Below are 18,481 nucleotides of genomic sequence, written 5' to 3' on the forward strand. Positions count from 1 at the left end.
TCAAGAAACCAATATTTGAATAAAAAACAGTTATAGAACATTATTTAGAACTCAAATGAAATGAGTTTCCGCTTGTTTTTACTGAGATATCGCCAGAAGTTGAGGAGAATTTGATAAAATTGCGGCAAATTTCAAAAACTCAGCAACTTTTTCTTGATATTTAAATTTAAAGACATAATAGAAATTAGATAGGATTGTCCAGATTCACTTATACCACTTAAGAAGCCAATCGAATCTTTCATCGGGCAAACTAAGTCATTGGACTGCAATAAATATAACAAATGAAACAAAAAGATATGAAGTCAAAACAATTTTACGAAAACAGTTGGTCAGAGCCATAAAAACTATTAGATTAACACTGAAACCATAATTTATGGCATAAATGAATGATGCATTTTGTATGAATATCAAGTTTATTTTCTCGAAAACCTAGCAAAAATGTAGTTCCAGGAGACGTTTAAAGCCAGAGGGTGTACAACTAGCTCTCACTTTTATGCTTACAAAGAATACAGCCGCACTTTTGGGGCGTCTGCTTTCAGCTACATTAAATAAATTGGACTAAAAAAATCAAATTTGGTCCATTTATTGACCAAAAAATGACTGAACTTTGAAAGAAAATTAGCATCATTTCTAGCCAAAAGACTCGGATTGAACAATTGAGCAACTGTCCTCTCCCTTTAAAGATAAAATCAGAAACACTACCGTTAACAATTCTATTATATTTTTAACAAAGTTGGCGAAAAACATGAATTTTAGCAACATGAATTTATTAAACAGGCAATTATGCTCAAGAATGAAATAAAAATGAAAACTCGTATCTAAATCAAGAAACCAATATTTAAATAAAAAACAGTTACAGAACTTAATTTATAACTCAAATGAAACGAGTTCCCCTTTTTTTTAGTGAGAGTCCGCCAGCAATTGAGGAGAGTTTGATAAAATGGCGGCAAAATTCAAAAATTCATAGACCTTTTCTTAACAATTAAATTTAAAGACATTATAGAAATTAGATAAGATTTTCTAGGTTCACTTATACCATTTAAGAAGCCAATCGAAAATTTGATTGGGCAAACTAAGTCATTGGACTGCATTAAATATAACAAAAGAAACAAAAAGATATGAAGTCAAAACAATTTTACGAAAACAGTTGGTCAGAGCCATAAAAACTATTAGATTAACTCTGAAACCATAATTTATGGCATAAATGAATGATGCATTTTGAATGAATATCAAGTTTATTTTCCCGAAAACCTAGCAAAAATGTAGTTCCAGGAGACGTTTAAAGCCAGAGGGTGTACAACTAGCTCTCACTTTTATGCTTACAAAGAATACAGCCGCACTTTTGGGGTGTCTGCTTTCAGCTACATTAAATAAATTGGACTAAAAAAATCAAATTTGGTCCATTTATTGACCAAAAAATGACTGAACTTTGAAAGAAAATTAGCATCATTTCTAGCCAAAAGACTCGGATTGAACAATTGAGCAACTGTCCTCTCCCTTTAAAGATAAAATCAGAAAAACTACCGTTAACAATTCTATTAAATTTTTAACAAAGTTGGCAAAAAACATGAATTTTAGCAACATGAAATTATAAAATAGGCAATTATGCTCAAAAATGAAAAAAATTGAAAACTCGTATCTAAATCAAGAAACCAATATTTAAATAAAAAACAGTTACAGAACTTAATTTATAACTCAAATGAAATGAGTTTCCCCTTTTTTTAGTGAGAGTCCGACAGCAATTAAGGAGAGTTTGATAAAAAATGGCGGCAAAATTCAAAAATTCATAGACCTTTTCTTAACAATTAAATTTAAAGACATTATAGAAATTAGATAAGATTGTCTAGGTTCACTTATACCATTTAAGAAGCCAATCGAAAATTTGATTGGGCAAACTAAGTCATTGGACTGCATTAAATATAAGAAATGAAACAAAAAGATATGAAGTCAAAACAATTTTACGAAAACAGTTGGTCAGAGCCATAAAAACTATTAGATAAACTCTGAAACCATAATTTATGGCATAAATGAATGATGCATTTTTTATGAATATCAAGTTTATTTTCTCGAAATCCTAGCAAAAATGTAGTTCCAGGAGACGTTTAAAGCCAGTGGGTGTACAACTAGCTCTCAATTTGAGCTTACAAAGAACACAGCCGCACTTTTGGGGTGTCTGCTTTCAGCTACATTAAATAAATTGGACTGAAAAATAAAAATTGGTCCCTTTATCGACCAAAAAATGACTGAACTTTGAAAGAAAATTAGCATCACTTCTAGCCAAAAGACTCGGATTGAACAATTGAGCAACCGTCCTCTCCCTTTAAAGATAAAATCAATAACACTACCGTTAACAATTTTAACATATTTTTAGCAAAGTTGACGAAAAACATGAATTTTAGCAACATGAAATTATAAAATAGGCAATTATGCTCAAGAGTGAAAAAAATTGAAAACTTGTATCTAAATCAAGAAACCAATATTTAAATAAAAAACAGTTACAGAACTTAATTTATAACTCAAATGAAATGAGTTTCCCCTTTTTTTAGTGAGAGTCCGACAGCAATTAAGGAGAGTTTGATAAAATGGCGGCAAAATTCAAAAAATCATAAATTCATAAATAAAAAAATCAAATTTGGTCCATTTATTGACCAAAAAATGACTGAACTTTGAAAGAAAATTAGCATCCTTTCTAGCCAGAAGACTCGGATTGAACAATTGAGCAAACCTCCTCTCCCTTTAAAGATAAAATCAATAACACTATCGTTAACAGTTCTATTATATTTTTAACAAAGTGGGCGAAAAACATGAATTTTAGCAACATGAATTTATTAAACAGGCAATTATGTTCAAGATTGAAATAAAAATGAAAACTCGTATCTAAATCAAGAAACCAATATTTAAATAAAAAACAGTTACAGAACTTAATTTATAACTCAAATGAAATGAGTTCCCCTTTTTTTTAGTGAGAGTCCGCCAGCAATTGAGGAGAGTTTGATAAAATGGCGGCAAAATTCAAAAATTCATAGACCTTTTCTTAACAATTAAATTTAAAGACATTATAGAAATTAGATAAGATTGTCTAGGTTCACTTATACCATTTAAGAAGCCAATCGAAAATTTGATTGGGCAAACTAAGTCATTGGACTGCATTAAATATAACAAATGAAACAAAAAGATATGAAGTCAAAACAATTTTACGAAAGCAGTTGGTCAGAGCCATAAAAACTATTAGATTAACTCTGAAACCATAATTTATGGCATAAATGAATGATGCATTTTGTATGAATATCAAGTTTATTTTCTCAAAATCCTAGCAAAAATGTAGTTCCAGGAGACGTTTAAAGCCAGTGGGTGTACAACTAGCTCTCACTTTGAGCTTACAAAGAACACAGCCGCACTTTTGGGGTGTCTGCTTTCATCTACATTAAATAAATTGGACTAAAAAAATCAAATTTGGTCCATTTATTGACCAAAAAATGACTCAACTTTGAAAGAAAATTAGCATCATTTCTAGCCAAAAGACTCGGATTGAACAATTGAGCAAACCTCCTCTCCCTTTAAAGATAAAATCAATAACACTTTCGTTAACAGTTCTTTTATATTTTTACCAAAAATGGCAAAAAACATGAATTTTAGCAACATGCATTTTTTAAACAGTCAATTATGCTCAAGAATGAAATAAAAATGAAAACTCGTATCTAAATCAAGAAACCAATATTTAAATATAAAACAGTTATAGAACATAATTTATAACTCAATTAAAATGAGTTTCCGCTTGTTTTTACTGAGAGTCCGCCAGCAGTTGACGAGAGTTTGATAAAATGGCGGCAAAGTTCAAAAATTCATCGACCTTTTCTTGATAATTAAATTTAAAGACATAATAGAAATTAGATAAGATTGTCTAGGTTCACTTATACCATTTAAGAAGCCAATCGAATCATTGGTTGGGCAAACTAAGTCATCTGACTGCAATAATTATAACAAATGAAACCAAAAGATAAGAATTCAATACAATTTTACGTAAATAGTTGGTCAGAACTACTAGATTAAATCTGAAACCATAATTTATAGCAAAAAAATGATGCATTTTGTATGAATATCAAGTTTGTTTTCTCGAAAAACTAGCAAAAATGTAGTTCCAGGAGACGTTTAATGCCAGCGGGTGTACAACTAGCTCTCAATTTAAGCTTACAAAGAATACAGCCGCACTTTTGAGGTGTCTATTTTCGGCTACATTAAATAAATTGGACTAAAAAAATCAAATTTGGTCCATTTATTGACCAAAAAATGACTGAACTTTGAAAGAAAATTAGCATCATTTCTAGCCAAAAGACTCGGATTGAACAATTGAGCAAACCTCCTCTCCCTTTAAAGATAAAATCAATAACACTTTCGTTAACAGTTCTATTATATTTTTACCAAAAATGGCAAAAAACATGAATTTTAGCAACATGCATTTTTTAAACAGTCAATTATGCTCAAGAATGAAATAAAAATGAAAACTCAAATGAAATGAGTTTCCCCTTTTTTTAGTGAGAGTCCGACAGCAATTAAGGAGAGTTTGATAAAATGGCGGCAAAATTCAAAAAATCATAAATTCATAAATAAAAAAATCAAGTTTGGTTCCTTTATTGACCAAAAAATGACTGAATTTTGAAAGAAAATTAGCATCATTTCCAGCCAAAAGACTCGGATTGAACAATTGAACAACCGTCTTCTCCCTTTGAAGATAAAATCAGGAACACTACCGTTAACAATTCTATTATATTTTTTACCAAAGTTGGCGAAAAACATGAATTTTAGCAACATGAATTTATTAAACAGGCAATTAAGCTCAAGAATGAAAAAACTGAAAACTCTTATCTAAATCACGAAACCAATATTTAAATAACAAACAGTTACAGAACCTAATTCATAACTCAAATGAAATTATTTTCCGCTTGTTTTTACTGAGAGTCCGCCAGCATTTGAGGAGAGTTTGATAAAATGGCGGCAAAGTTCAAAAATTCACCGACTTTTTCTTAACACTTAAATTTAAAGTTATAGTAGAAATTAGATACTATTGTCTAGGTTCACTTATACCATTCAAGAAGCCAATCGAATCTTTGATTGGGCAAACTAAGTCATTGGACTGCAATAAATATAACAAACAAAACCAAATGATAAGAAGTCAATACAATTTTACAAAAACAGTTGGTCAGAGTCATAAAAAATACAAGATTTTCTCGAAAACCTAGCAAAAATGTAGTTCCAGGAGACGATTAAAGCCAGCGGGTGTACAAATAGCTCTCACTTTGAGCTGACAAAGAATACAGCCGCCTTTTTTAGGTGTCTGCTTTCAGCTACATTAAATAAATTGGACTAAAAAAATCAAAATTGGTCCATTTATCGACCAAAAATGACTGAACTTTGAAAAAAATTAGCATCATTTCTAGCCAAAAGACTCGGATTGAACAATTGAGCAACTGTCCTCTCCCTTTAAAGATAAAATCAATAACACTACCGTTAACAATTTTAACATATTTTTAGCAAAGTTGACGAAAAACATGAATTTTAGCAACATGAAATTATAAAATAGGCAATTATGCTCAAGAATGAAAAAAATTGAAAACCCGTATCTAAATCACGAAACCAATATTTAAATAACAAACAGTTACAGAACTTAATTTATAACTCAAATGAAATGAGTTTCCGCTGGTTTTTGCTGAGATTCCGCCAGCAGTTGAGGAGAGTTTGATAAAATGACGGAAAATTTCAAAAATTCACCAACCTTTTGTTAACAATTAAATTTAAAGACATAATAGAAATTAGATAGGATTGTCCAGATTCACTTATACCACTTAAGAAGCCAATCGAATCTTTCATTGGGCAAACTAAGTCATTGGACTGCAATAAATATAACAAATGAAACAAAAAGATATGAAGTCAATACAGTTTTACGAAAACAGTTGGTCAGAGCCATAAAAACTATTAGATTAACTCTGAAACCATAATTTATGGTATAAATGAATGATTCATTTTGTATGAATATCAAGAAAATTTTCTGGAAAACCTAGCAAAAATGTAGTTCCAGGAGACGTTTAAAGCCAGCGGGTGTACAACTAGCTCTCACTTTGAGCTTACAAAGAATACAGCCGCACTTTTGAGGTGCCTGCTTTCAGCTACATTAAATAAATTGGACTGAAAAATAAAAATTGGTCCCTTTATCGACCAAAAAATGACTGAACTTTGAAAGAAAATTAGCATCATTTCCAGCCAAAAGACTCGGATTGAACAATTGAGCAACCGTCTTCTCCCTTTGAAGATAAAATCAGGAACACTACCGTTAACAATTTTAACATATTTTTAGCAAAGTTGACGAAAAACATGAATTTTAGCAACATGAAATTATAAAATAGGCAATTATGCTCAAGAATGAAAAAAATTGAAAACCCGTATCTAAATCACGAAACCAATATTTAAATAACAAACAGTTACAGAACTTAATTCATAACTCAAATGAAATGATTTTCCGCTTGTTTTTACTGAGAGTCCGCCAGCATTTGAGGAAAGTTTGATAAAATGGCGGCAAAGTTCAAAAATTCACCGACTTTTTCTTAACACTTAAATTTAAAGTTATAATAGAAATTAGATACTATTGTCTAGGTTCACTTATACCATTCAAGAAGCCAATCGAATCTTTGATTGGGCAAACTAAGTCATCGGACTGCAATAAATATAACAAACAAAACCAAATGATAAGAAGTCAATACGAAAACAGTTGGTCAGAGTCATGAAAAAAATACAAGATTTTCTCGAAAACCTAGCAAAAATGTAGTTCCAGGAGACGATTAAAGCCAGCGGGTGTACAAATAGCTCTCACTTTGAGCCTGCAAAGAATACAGCCGCACTTTTTAGGTGTCTGCTTTCAGCTACATTAAATAAATTGGACTAAAAAAAATCAAAATTGGTCCATTTATCGACCAAAAAATGAATGAACTTTGAAAAAAATTAGCATCATTTCTCTCCAAAAGACTCGGATTGAACAATTGAGCAACCGTTCTCTCCCTTTAAAGATAAAATCAATAACACTACCGTTAACAATTTTAACATATTTTTAGCAAAGTTGACGAAAAACATGAATTTTAGCAACATGAAATTATAAAATAGGCAATTATGCTCAAGAATGAAAAAAATTGAAAACCCGTATCTAAATCAAGAAAACATTATTTAAATAAAAAACAGTTACAGAACTTAATTTATAACTCAAATGAAATGAGTTTCCGCTGGTTTTTGCTGAGATTCCGCCAGCAGTTGAGGAGAGTTTGGTAAAATGACGGCAAATTTAAAAATTCACCAACCTTTTGTTAACAATTAAATTTAAAGACATAATAGAAATTAGATAGGATTGTCCAGATTCACTTATACCACTTAAGAAGCCAATCGAATCTTTCATTGGGCAAACTAAGTCATTGGACTGCAATAAATATAACAAATGAAACAAAAAGATATGAAGTCAATACAATTTTACGAAAACAACTGGTCAGAGCCATAAAAACTATTAGATTAACTCTGAAACCATAATTTATCGTATAAATGAATGATGCATTTTGTATGAATATCAAGTAAATTTTCTCGAAAACCTAGCAAAAATGTAGTTCCAGGAGACGTTTAAAGCCAGCGGGTGTACAACTAGCTCTCACTTTGAGCTTACAAAGAATACAGCCGCACTTTTGAGGTGTCTGCTTTCAGCTACATTAAATAAATTGGACTGAAAAATAAAAATTGGTCCCTTTATCGACCAAAAAATGACTGAACTTTGAAAGAAATTAAGCATCATTTCTAGCCAAAAGACTCGGATTGAACAATTGCGCAACCGTCCTCTCCCTTTAAAGATAAAATCAATAACACTACCGTTAACAATTTTAACATATTTTTAGCAAAGTTGACAAAAAATATGAATTTTAGCAACATGAAATTATAAAATAGGCAATTATGCTAAAGAATGAAAAAATTGAAAACCCGTATCTATATCAAGAAAACATTATTTGAATAAAAAACAGTTACAGAACTTAATTTATAACTCAAATGAAATGAGTTTCCGCTGGTTTTTGCTGAGATTCCGCCAGCAGTTGAGGAGAGTTTGATAAAATGACGGCAAATTTCAAAAATTCACCAACCTTTTGTTAACAATTAAATTTAAAGACATAATAGAAATTAGATAAGATTGTCTAGGTTCACTTATACCACTTAAGAAGCCAATCGAATCTTTGATTGGGCAAACTAAGTCATTGGACTGCAAAAAATAAAACAAATAAAACCAAAAGATAAGAAGTCAATACAATTTTACGAAAACAGTTGGACAGAGCCATAAAAACTATTAGATTAACTCTGAAACCATAATTCATGGCATAAATAAATGATGCTTTTTGTATGAATATCAAGTTTATTTTCTCGAAAACCTAGCAAAAATCTAACTCCAGGATTCTTTTAAAGCCAGCGGATGTACAACTAGCCCTCATTTTGAGCTTACAAAGAACACATCCGCACTTTTGAGGTGTCTACTTTCAGCTACATTAAAAAAATTGGGCTAGAAATTCAACTTTGTTCCATTTATTGACCAAACAATGACCAATTTTTGAAGGAAAATTAGCATCATTTCTAGTCAAATGACTCGGACTGAATAATTGAGCACCACTCCTCTCCCTTTAAAATAAATTCAATAACACTACCGTTAACAATTTTAACATATTTTTTAGCGAAGTTGACGAAAAATTGGTGAAATATACTGAAAATGTGTATAAAATCAATGGAGCTTTGTCTACTATTGACAAGACTTTAGAACTGGATAACTTCCTGTAAAAAGCAAGAAAATCTTTCTAATTCCATATTCTTCGCTGGACGGACTTTCTAATGATACCTCCCACAATTCACTACGATGAATATACCGATCGTCCCAAAGTGACAGGAAAAAATTCATTGGAGTATATTGTTCCTCCCCCCACTAAATTGGGTCGTAACACTTTTTCGGTGTCTCATCTATTTGGTTTTTAATGCATATATCGAAACGCCAAAAACAAATCAATTAGGTAAATTAGGCGAATTAAATACCTTAGTTAAGTTAAATTAAATTACCTTAGGTAAATTAACTTTTCAGGTAGTAAGGTATCTTCTACGCTGTTAATTTGAAATTTGCTCTTATTTTCTGAACCTACCAACTTTCATTTTCAGACGTCAACATTGGATTGACCAAAGATTTTTGGAAAATTTTTCACACAAAATTTATAAAAGTGGGAGCGCTGTCGAAATATTGAAAAAATCGACTGTTTATCCTTTCGACTATTTTCGACTCATGATTAATTCAGATACAATTTCTTTCCTAGCCAATTTTTTTGGTTAATTTCAGTTATTTATCAATGCGAGAGACAGCACAAATTAACTCGATTACTATCTATTAAAATGTTGTTACTTAGAATTCGTGTTTTTGCTTCAAATTAAAATCAAATTGGTTATCAGGCTCGAACGTTTCGTTTTTATGGCTTGTTTGGAACCTCAAAAAACGCACCAAAACATCACAAAAATATATTATGTACTTATTACCCAAACTAAACAAATTGTCTATAATCAAACCAAACCAATTCTATCAAAGTTATCAACCCCAGACATTTTGTCTTTTATTACATTCCCACCATGCCTATTTACAGAATTTCTGTATATATTTTTACGGCTTGTTTTTATCACAATATAATAATGCATTTTTAGGTTAAAAGTTTGAGCTTAGTTTTCATAAATCTTCTAGGTATAACAACTTATTATATAATCAAAGAAGAAAAAAAATTAATTTTTGGTCTGCATGTAACTTCTGTTATATAAATTTATCTCTTAGTGAAAAAGTTGTTTTTAACGTATTCTCGTATATCCTCGTATATGGTCCTAAAAAGTTACCAAGAAAACGTAGTTTTGCTTAAAATGCAGCTTCTTTTTTTCTATTAATCGGGAATATCTGCTGTGAATCCACCTCTTCAATATGTGACGGTCAGAAATATCTCAAAAGTCAATATATTGTTGCCAAGCTGCATCATGACCGCATGATTAATATTTGGTTATATAACTGAGGCTTCAATATTAATTACAGCAGGTTTCTTTAACTGTTGCCCATATATAATTTTTTTCAAAAAGATTTAAATTGTCTACTTAGTCGGTACGCACTTTAGTAATATAATTTCCATGCAAATGCACAGTCGCACAATAGGCTCTAATGATTGAATATGTAATTCAAATACATTAGACGAAATTATACTGAATATTGATCTACTAAATATAGAATAGACAAGGCGGCTCGGTAATGTACAATGGGCACATCAGGTTCCGACCCCGCCCATCCACAATTTTGGCATAATTGTCTACCAAATGAGGAACAGATAGAAAAACCCAAAAATTATTTTTTGCGAATCCCAAAAAAGCCCAAGTCTTTTTCAAAAAATTCTGTATGAACGATAAGATAACCTCCAAAACAAATAACTCAGTGGAGTAAAAATTGATGCATTAGATTGCTGTAATATGTCAATATTAAGAAAGCGAGTCAAAACGAACAGCAAAATCAAACAACAACAACAACAAACATTAATTACATCAAAAAATTTATGTCCCTCTTAAAAACTAAATTTAATAACAAAGTCAACATACCGTCAGAAAAACCTGAAACTAAACAAAAATAACTTATAAATCACCAGAAAACATATGCGACCAGTCCATAAAAAGGTTTGGTAACAATTATACAAAAAAGAACAAAAACAGAAAAGTAAAAAAAAGTAACTTATTTTTTGAAACAATTAACTTCAAAGTAAAAAATACCATTAGGAATAAATTAATATTACCACAAATTTGCGATTACCACTGCTTCTATAGAAGGGCATTAGGACCTGACCTTATTCATTTTTTAGAGCGGCTAAAAAGAACAACAAAGAACAAACAAAATTTCAATTGAAACTTGCCTGAAAACGCTGTCAAAACCGTCAAGCCAAATTTTGGCACTCAAAATATATTTGACTGCGCCTTCTTCAAACAGCTATAATGTAGTACGTGGCCATTCATTAGTAAGACTAGGTAACAAGTAGACAAAAAAGCGAAGTGCTAAAGTATGTAATACTTTTAATTTTTTTTTCGAAACAAAATTACATTCAATGTCATGAAAGGCATTAATTACAAAATGAGCTATTTAAATATCGTCGTTTTTTCATGAAAAGGAAACCCTCGAGACCTGTAATTATCCTGAATATTTCTTGCATCTACAAAAAGAACGTCAAATATGACAAAAATCAAATTAATTTAATTTTTTTTTTGTGAAAAAGCGGTGTCGAAGCCAGTAAGGTCATAACAAAATCTTTAAAAAAAGATTTTGGGACACCAATCCCTTTTATTCCCTTGACACCCATAATGTCATATTTGACCTGTAATCAACTAACGAGATTAGGTAACAAAAAGAAACATAAAAAGAACAAAATTGCGAAGTTAAAAAAGTTTTTTTTTAATTTTGGAAAACGATGGGTTTGAAAGTCATAAAAGCCATCAGCTATCTGCTAATATCAGAATATCGGTTTTTCTATTCTTCCATGAAAAGCCAATGAAAGCTATCACTATACAGGAAATTTCATACGACCGAAACGACAAAGTATAAATGACAGTTAAGACAAAATTAAAAAAATTCAATTGATTTCTTCAAGAAAGAGGCGTCGAGGCCATTAAAACGATGATTTATATCTTTCAGGATTTTGATATGTTCAATTGTGCTTTAAGTTGAATGCTAATAAGGTGACATGAGAACTGTCAATATTGTGATAATGTGACAAAATTAGAAAACGTGAAAAACTGGCAAATATCAAAACAAACAAAAATCTAAAATCTTGTAGTATCAAAGCCAGAAAACAATAATTTCAGGCTTAAAACTGCAACCGAGAATAAATGTTAACTCAGTAGAAAGAAGAAGCAGTCTTTTTTTGCTGACACTAAGCTGGAAGTTGAACAAATTAAGAAAAAAACAGAGGAAAAGTTAATTGAGCCATTATTTATTGAAAAGTCAATTATTTTAAAAAAAGAAACGACCATAAACTTTCAATTAAAAAACTAAATGCATTAGCCTGGAGCTGTTTAGCAAGCGAATTGGTTGGACCTATCACTCCTGAGCTTTGATTTGATATGTTCTGTTCTTTATTATTAAAAAAAAAGTCTTTTTTTTAAAAAAAAAGACTGACTGATTACAACCCGATTTTTTTTGGATTGTAACAGTCCAAGAATGGCCCAAAACTACCCCTGTTAATACTTATTGTCCGTTAAGAATTGATTTTTCGAATGTTGTAGATATAGATAATTTCTGAGTTGAAACTCAAAATAAATTTTGCATTTTTGATAATCAACGAGTAAAGTTAGCAAAAAACGGCAAAGTTTTAACTACAAGGCACTCTCTGCGGACTCTGAAGTAGAAATAGCCCCCCTTTGAGTCTACAAAGATTGTATGAGTGTTGTTTGGGGGTGTACTGTAGGCAAATTTAATCAAAGTGGACTAAAGTAGCTTATTTCGTGCTGTTGTTGATGAAAAAGGCTAAATTTTGAAATGTTTATCCAGATTTTTTGAGCAAAAAATTAAATCAAAACAATCAAAAATGCTTGTTCGTCTTCAAAAATAAAATCAACGACACTATTCTTAAAAATTATAACAAATTTTGGAAAAATTGACGAAAATTTAGGCAAAAATTCCGGAAAATGTGAATAAAAACAACGTGAATTCACTCTTCTTTTCTCAGAAGTTTAAGCCTCGATAACTCCCTGTAGAAAGCGAAAAATAAAAAAATCTTTTTAATTCCATATTCTACGCTGGACGAGCTTTCTAATGATACCAGTCTCAACTCCCTACGATGAATATTTCGAGCGGCGAAAATTCACGGAACAAAAAAAAACCCAGTTGAGAATATAGTTCCTCCCCCCTCAAGAGGGTCGGAACAATTATACCAAAAATTGATTTAGAATAATCTAGGATGGAGGTGCACCCTATTCACAATTTCACAAGTCTACTTAGAAAAACTCTTTGAAAGAGTATACTACATGGGGGGTCAATAACTTCATAAACTGATTACTCTGGAAAAGGAATAAATTGTTATACCAAACCCTCCGTTCATTCCTTATGTTAAGTTATCCAAGCCTTATAACACTTCAAATAATTGAATGTTAAGAGATAACTCCAGTATAAGTCTTCCTGCCTCTCTTCTTAAAAAGTTATTCTTGTAACTGAATCCTTATCAAAATCAAAATTTACTTGTTCAAGTTACTTTGCCATTATTGTCTTCGTAGAGTTTTGAATTGAAATTATTCAAGGTCAGTAGTGAAATAATTTTTTCCCGAAAAGACTTAAGTAGGTTTTCCGTTCCTACGAGGGTCAACAATAACTTCATATTGAATATTATGTTGCCAAGTTGCATCATGGGCCCATGATTTACCTTTAATTAATGAACCGAGGCTTTAAATTTTCTTACTCCACTTTTATTCAATTGTTACCCATTTACATGTCGGTTCCATTGGAGTTCGGAGGAGACATCTTAATTATCAACTTTGTTGATGCGCAGTTATAACCTCAACTAAAAAATCAAGAGGTACTTAACCTCAAAGCAGATGTGACCATTCATCAATTAGACTTTATAACAAATCAAAAATAACAAGAACAAAAAGCACAAAAGTCAACAATGAGCTTCAACTAAAAACATAGATCTTTATGTCAGTCCATCGCAGCCGTTGGGAGAATTCGTTAACGAGAAAATGAATAATTAATGCCACTTTGGAGATTTTTTGATATTTGCTATTCATAAGAGTAGGCGACACGATAACAAAAAAAAATCAATTAACAAAACAACGATTAATTACGACCAAAAGTCAACATCTATTTTTTACAAAAGCTTAATGAAAAAGTCAGCAGGGCAACAGATAATACAGGACAAAAGTCTGAAGAATATCAATTAAAACCTTAATTAACTATTATTTGGCATCAGCAAATAAAATGTTTGGGCTTCCTAAAGACGTTTGGGACCGCTGCTTAATGACTAGGTAACAAGTAGACAGAAAGAGAACAAACAAGCAAAATTTCAAAATACGTTTTCATTTTTGAAAATAGTTTCAGATTTAAAAAAGCAATATCTCACAACTGAAAACACTGGATATGTTATTTCATACGTCCATACAAGGAGCAATTGAGATCATAAGACTGCGATAAAAAGTGAGAGATAGAGCAAAAAATCATGTAGTTAGTTAATAAACTTTGAGAGAAAACGTAGTCGATGTTGTTAGAACCAAGAGCTATTCATTGAAGCCATTATATATCATTAATTTTTATCGTAACCAAAGCTAATAGAAACAGTTGTTAATGTTGTAGTATGACGAGAGAACAAACAATTAAATACAAAATGCTCAAATATTAAAAAAAGATTACAAAAGAATCCAATCAAGAATTCTCAAAAAAGATAAAAAGGGTGTTTAGAATAAGGGCTATGTTGATAAATGTCAGAAATTAGAAAAAACTGCAGAAGTTCAAAGATTTTATGATTTTATGATACCAATTATTTTCAAAGTATTTAATAAAAACTAATGTTTTACTAACGATTAATAAATTTTGCAATTTCATGTGAGGCCAACTGTACTTTAAAACAGTGGTGATTAAGTCTTGAAACAGCTATTAACAACGAGTATAGTTAGACATAAAAATTTGACAAACTGTTTTAAAAACACATTGTCGATGCCTTTTTAACAAAAAACCCTCAATTGTAGACTATGACCTAGACTTAATTGAGGTATTTTTCATTTTTGTCCTTCAATGAGTCCTGGTTTCAATGTAACTAGGCATAAAATCTGCAAGCAAGCAATGACCAGTATCAGAAATTAAAAAAATCTATAACCACAAGGCTCATAGCCACAAAACTATCGGCTGACACAATAAAACAACAAAAAAAATGTTCCCGCCAAAAATGAACGGTAGATGTTGTTAACGGGACTAGGATACAATTATTAGAAAGAAAAATCATATAATCAGATTTTTTTGTCTTCAGAGGAAGCTATTGAGACCTGCCGTTATCCATAATGTGCGATTGCACTGCAAAGAAGAAAAACAGGTATAAGCAAAACAAGAAATTGTAATCGACTTTGCAAGAAAAAGGGTTTGAAACCGTTAAACTCATACGCCGTTGACTGAAAACATTCATTATGTACAAACCTGATTGTTTTCAAACGTTTTGTGATTTCTTTTTAAAAAGATGAATGGACAAGGCAGCAAAAAGAACTTCCGAAATGGTTAATTGAATAAACATAAAAAATATGCTTAGGAATGGTGGTATCAAAACAAAATGAAGCGTATATTTTAAAGCGTTTCACTAGAAATATTAATCCTTCACTCACTAGAAGGAAGATGGAATTTAATTAAAATTTAACTGAGATTTTCCTAAAACAAGTATATTCAGTTACATAAGAGCCATTATTAAATGTCAGCTGAAAGCGTTTGGTGGGTTCAACTTTGTAATTCAAGGTAGCCAACTGGATATTTCGCTAATTAAACTCGATCTTGTGGCTGCAATAAGACAAAAAATGCGGGCAAAACGCAAGAATTCAAATTGAATTAAAAAAAATATTTTGTGAAGTCATAGAAACCATGAAGTTTATTTCACAGACGTAATAAATGATCATGGATTCTCATTTTGACAAAAATAGTGGGTAATAGCTAATTTTGAATGGAAACTTTTCTGGCTCTTAATAGGAAAGAACAGAGGAAACAAAATGAAAAAATGATAATTTAGTTTTTTAAACAAACCTTGCCTCAAAGGAAACATATTTTTTGATTGTCAAAAACCACGAAGAAACCAAAACTATCATTTATAAAGCGATGCGTTCACCTATAACAACTAGTTATCCTATTGGTGACTAATGAAATAATTATTTGATCTTATTATTATATGAAACCTCTTTTTTCCAAAAAATTTCAATTAAACTAAATTTTTAACTATAATTAATCAAAAAAATTGCTATTTTAAGGTACGCTAATGTTACTTCAAAGTCGTGGAGACTAAGTCTTGAGGCAAACATTAACAAAAAGTACAGGCAGTGATCAAAATTCCAACAAAAGTTTTACAAGACGACATTGTAGAAGCCTTTTAGAACAAAAAAAATCACTTGAACAGATTATGACTGTCTGTTTTTTTTGAAAATCAATGGGTCCTCGTTTCAAGGGTACAATGCAAAAAAACAGCAAGAAATGACAACAAGCAATGATCTGTATCAAAAGCTAGAAACAAATCTGTAACAACAGCGTTATGGCTATAAAACCATCGACTGCATCATTGGAACAATGAAAAGGTTTATTTCCGCCAATAGTGGAAGGGAGATGTTTTTAATAAGACTAAGATACCAGTTATCAAAAAGAAAAAAGCCGAGGGCAGAATTTAAAAGATCAATAAAAATTTTCAAACAAACAAGAAATTTCGAAGTCGTTAATATCATTAGCAATCAACTGAAATCATGAAATACGCTTTTTTTGTCTACAGCAGAATTCACTGACACTTGCCGTTATCTTTAATGATTGATCGCACTGCAAAATTCTATATTACTTTGCAAAAAAGGTTTTGAAGCCATTAAACTCATTCGTTGTTCACTGCAAACAATCTGTAAGTACAAACGTGTTAGTTTTCAAACGTTTTGTGATTTCTTTTTAAAAAGATAATGGGACAGTGGAACAAAGACAACTTCCAAAAAGGTTAAACGAACAAAAGTAAAAAAAACTAATCAGAACTCGTCGTATCAAAACAATGAAGCTAATAAAATATAAAATACCACTAGAAATACTAATCTTTCATACACTAGAAGGATGATGAAATTTACGTTTACTGAGACTAAGAAACTGAAATTCAAGGTATAACTGAGATTTTCTTAAAACAAATATATTTATTTACATAAGAGCCGCAAAATGTCATTTGAAAGCGTTATGTAGGTTCAACTTTATAATTTAGGGATGCCAACTGGATGTTTGTTTTTTAATGCTCAATCTTGAAGCTGCAAAAGGACAGCAAATGCGGGCAAAGCGGAAGAATTCAAATCCGGTTTCAGGAAAAACTTTGAAATTCTTCTTGCAAACATAATAAATGATCATGGGGTCTAATTTTTACAGAAAACGTGAGTATTAGTTGATTTTTGATTGGAAACTTTGCTGGTCCTTATTAGGAATAAACAAAGGAAAAAAACGAAACATTGTTAAATTAATTTTTTATAAAGGCATTGACTCAATGAGATCATACTTTTTGATTGTAAAAAACCAGAAAGAAACCAAAATGAGCCTTGATTTAGCAACACGTTCACTAATAACAGCGAGTTATTCCAAACATAACCAAACTAGATGCTTTGGCAATAAAATGTCAGTATATCAAAACTGAAAGATTCATTTTGCATAATGATTGTGTTAATGATTGTGCTAGCAAAAACCCGCGAAATTTGGATTCCAGAACACGCTTAAAAAACAAAAAGAAAAAACTAGCCGTCATTTGAGTTGATTCAAACGTCAGCCAGCAGTTTGAGGTCTGTATCTCCGGCAAATTCCAAAAAATGGGGCCGACATTTGGTGCCAGTTTTGATGAAAAAAAGGCTAAATTTTGAAAAAAGAAAGATCAATTTTTCAGTTCGAATTGTCGGATCAAAAGAGTCAGAAACCCTTTTCTGGGTCATTGGGCGTTACCTATCATTCTATTGTTAATAAAAATTACTAATTTTTAGACAAATTAGCGAAAAAAGGTGCAAAAATTTCGTAAAAAGTGAACAAAAACAACGAATACCATTCTAGTGTACTCAGATCTTTGAACCTCGATAACTTCCAGGAAAAAAACATGCAAGAAATCTTTTTAGTTGCATTTTCTGCGCTGTATGGGCTTCTAATGATACCAATCACAACTCTTTACGATGAATATATCGATCGGCCAAAATTGTCTGAACAAAGAAAACCATTTGAGTATATAGCTCCTCCTCCCACTAAAGTGGGTCGGAACAATGAATGAATGTGTAATTCAAATGCATACTGACTAAATCATACGATAGTTTTTTGTTTTTTGTTATGTTCCAAGTGTCATATATCACTTATGTTTACTAAGATTTTTATACAATTTCACGCAAGGAAAAATTATGCCTTTTTTCTAAAATGTATTCTACCATTCATGTATGATAACTAAAGATAACACATAGTAATTGTATTTACTTGGATTTTCATGAAATTAATGCAAATTATGTGTCACCTTGTATGATTAACAAAAATTGTATACGCCTTTGTTTGGTTTAACTGGAATCTCTTTTTTTTATCGTCAAACCGGTAAAATTAATATTTCCTTTCATAATATTTTTCAGATATGAGATAAAGAACTTGAAGTTATGCACACTTTATTCTATGTTTCTCCAAATTTGTCTTCTTATATCTTTTAAGTTAGTCAGAGAGCTT

At 31.0% G+C, this 18,481-nt stretch overlaps 1 protein-coding gene across 1 annotated transcript in view; it reads right to left on the reverse strand.

The window, feature by feature from the left end:
- The window catches only part of LOC142341379 (neuronal acetylcholine receptor subunit alpha-3-like), a 134,645-nt gene that overhangs the window by 29,267 nt on the left and 86,897 nt on the right, over nt 1-18,481 (reverse strand). The window lies entirely within an intron of this gene.

This window comes from Convolutriloba macropyga, chromosome 6 (genome assembly GCF_964194025.1).
Source record: "Convolutriloba macropyga chromosome 6, txConMacr16.3, whole genome shotgun sequence".
Taxonomy (NCBI): Eukaryota; Metazoa; Xenacoelomorpha; order Acoela; family Convolutidae; genus Convolutriloba; species Convolutriloba macropyga.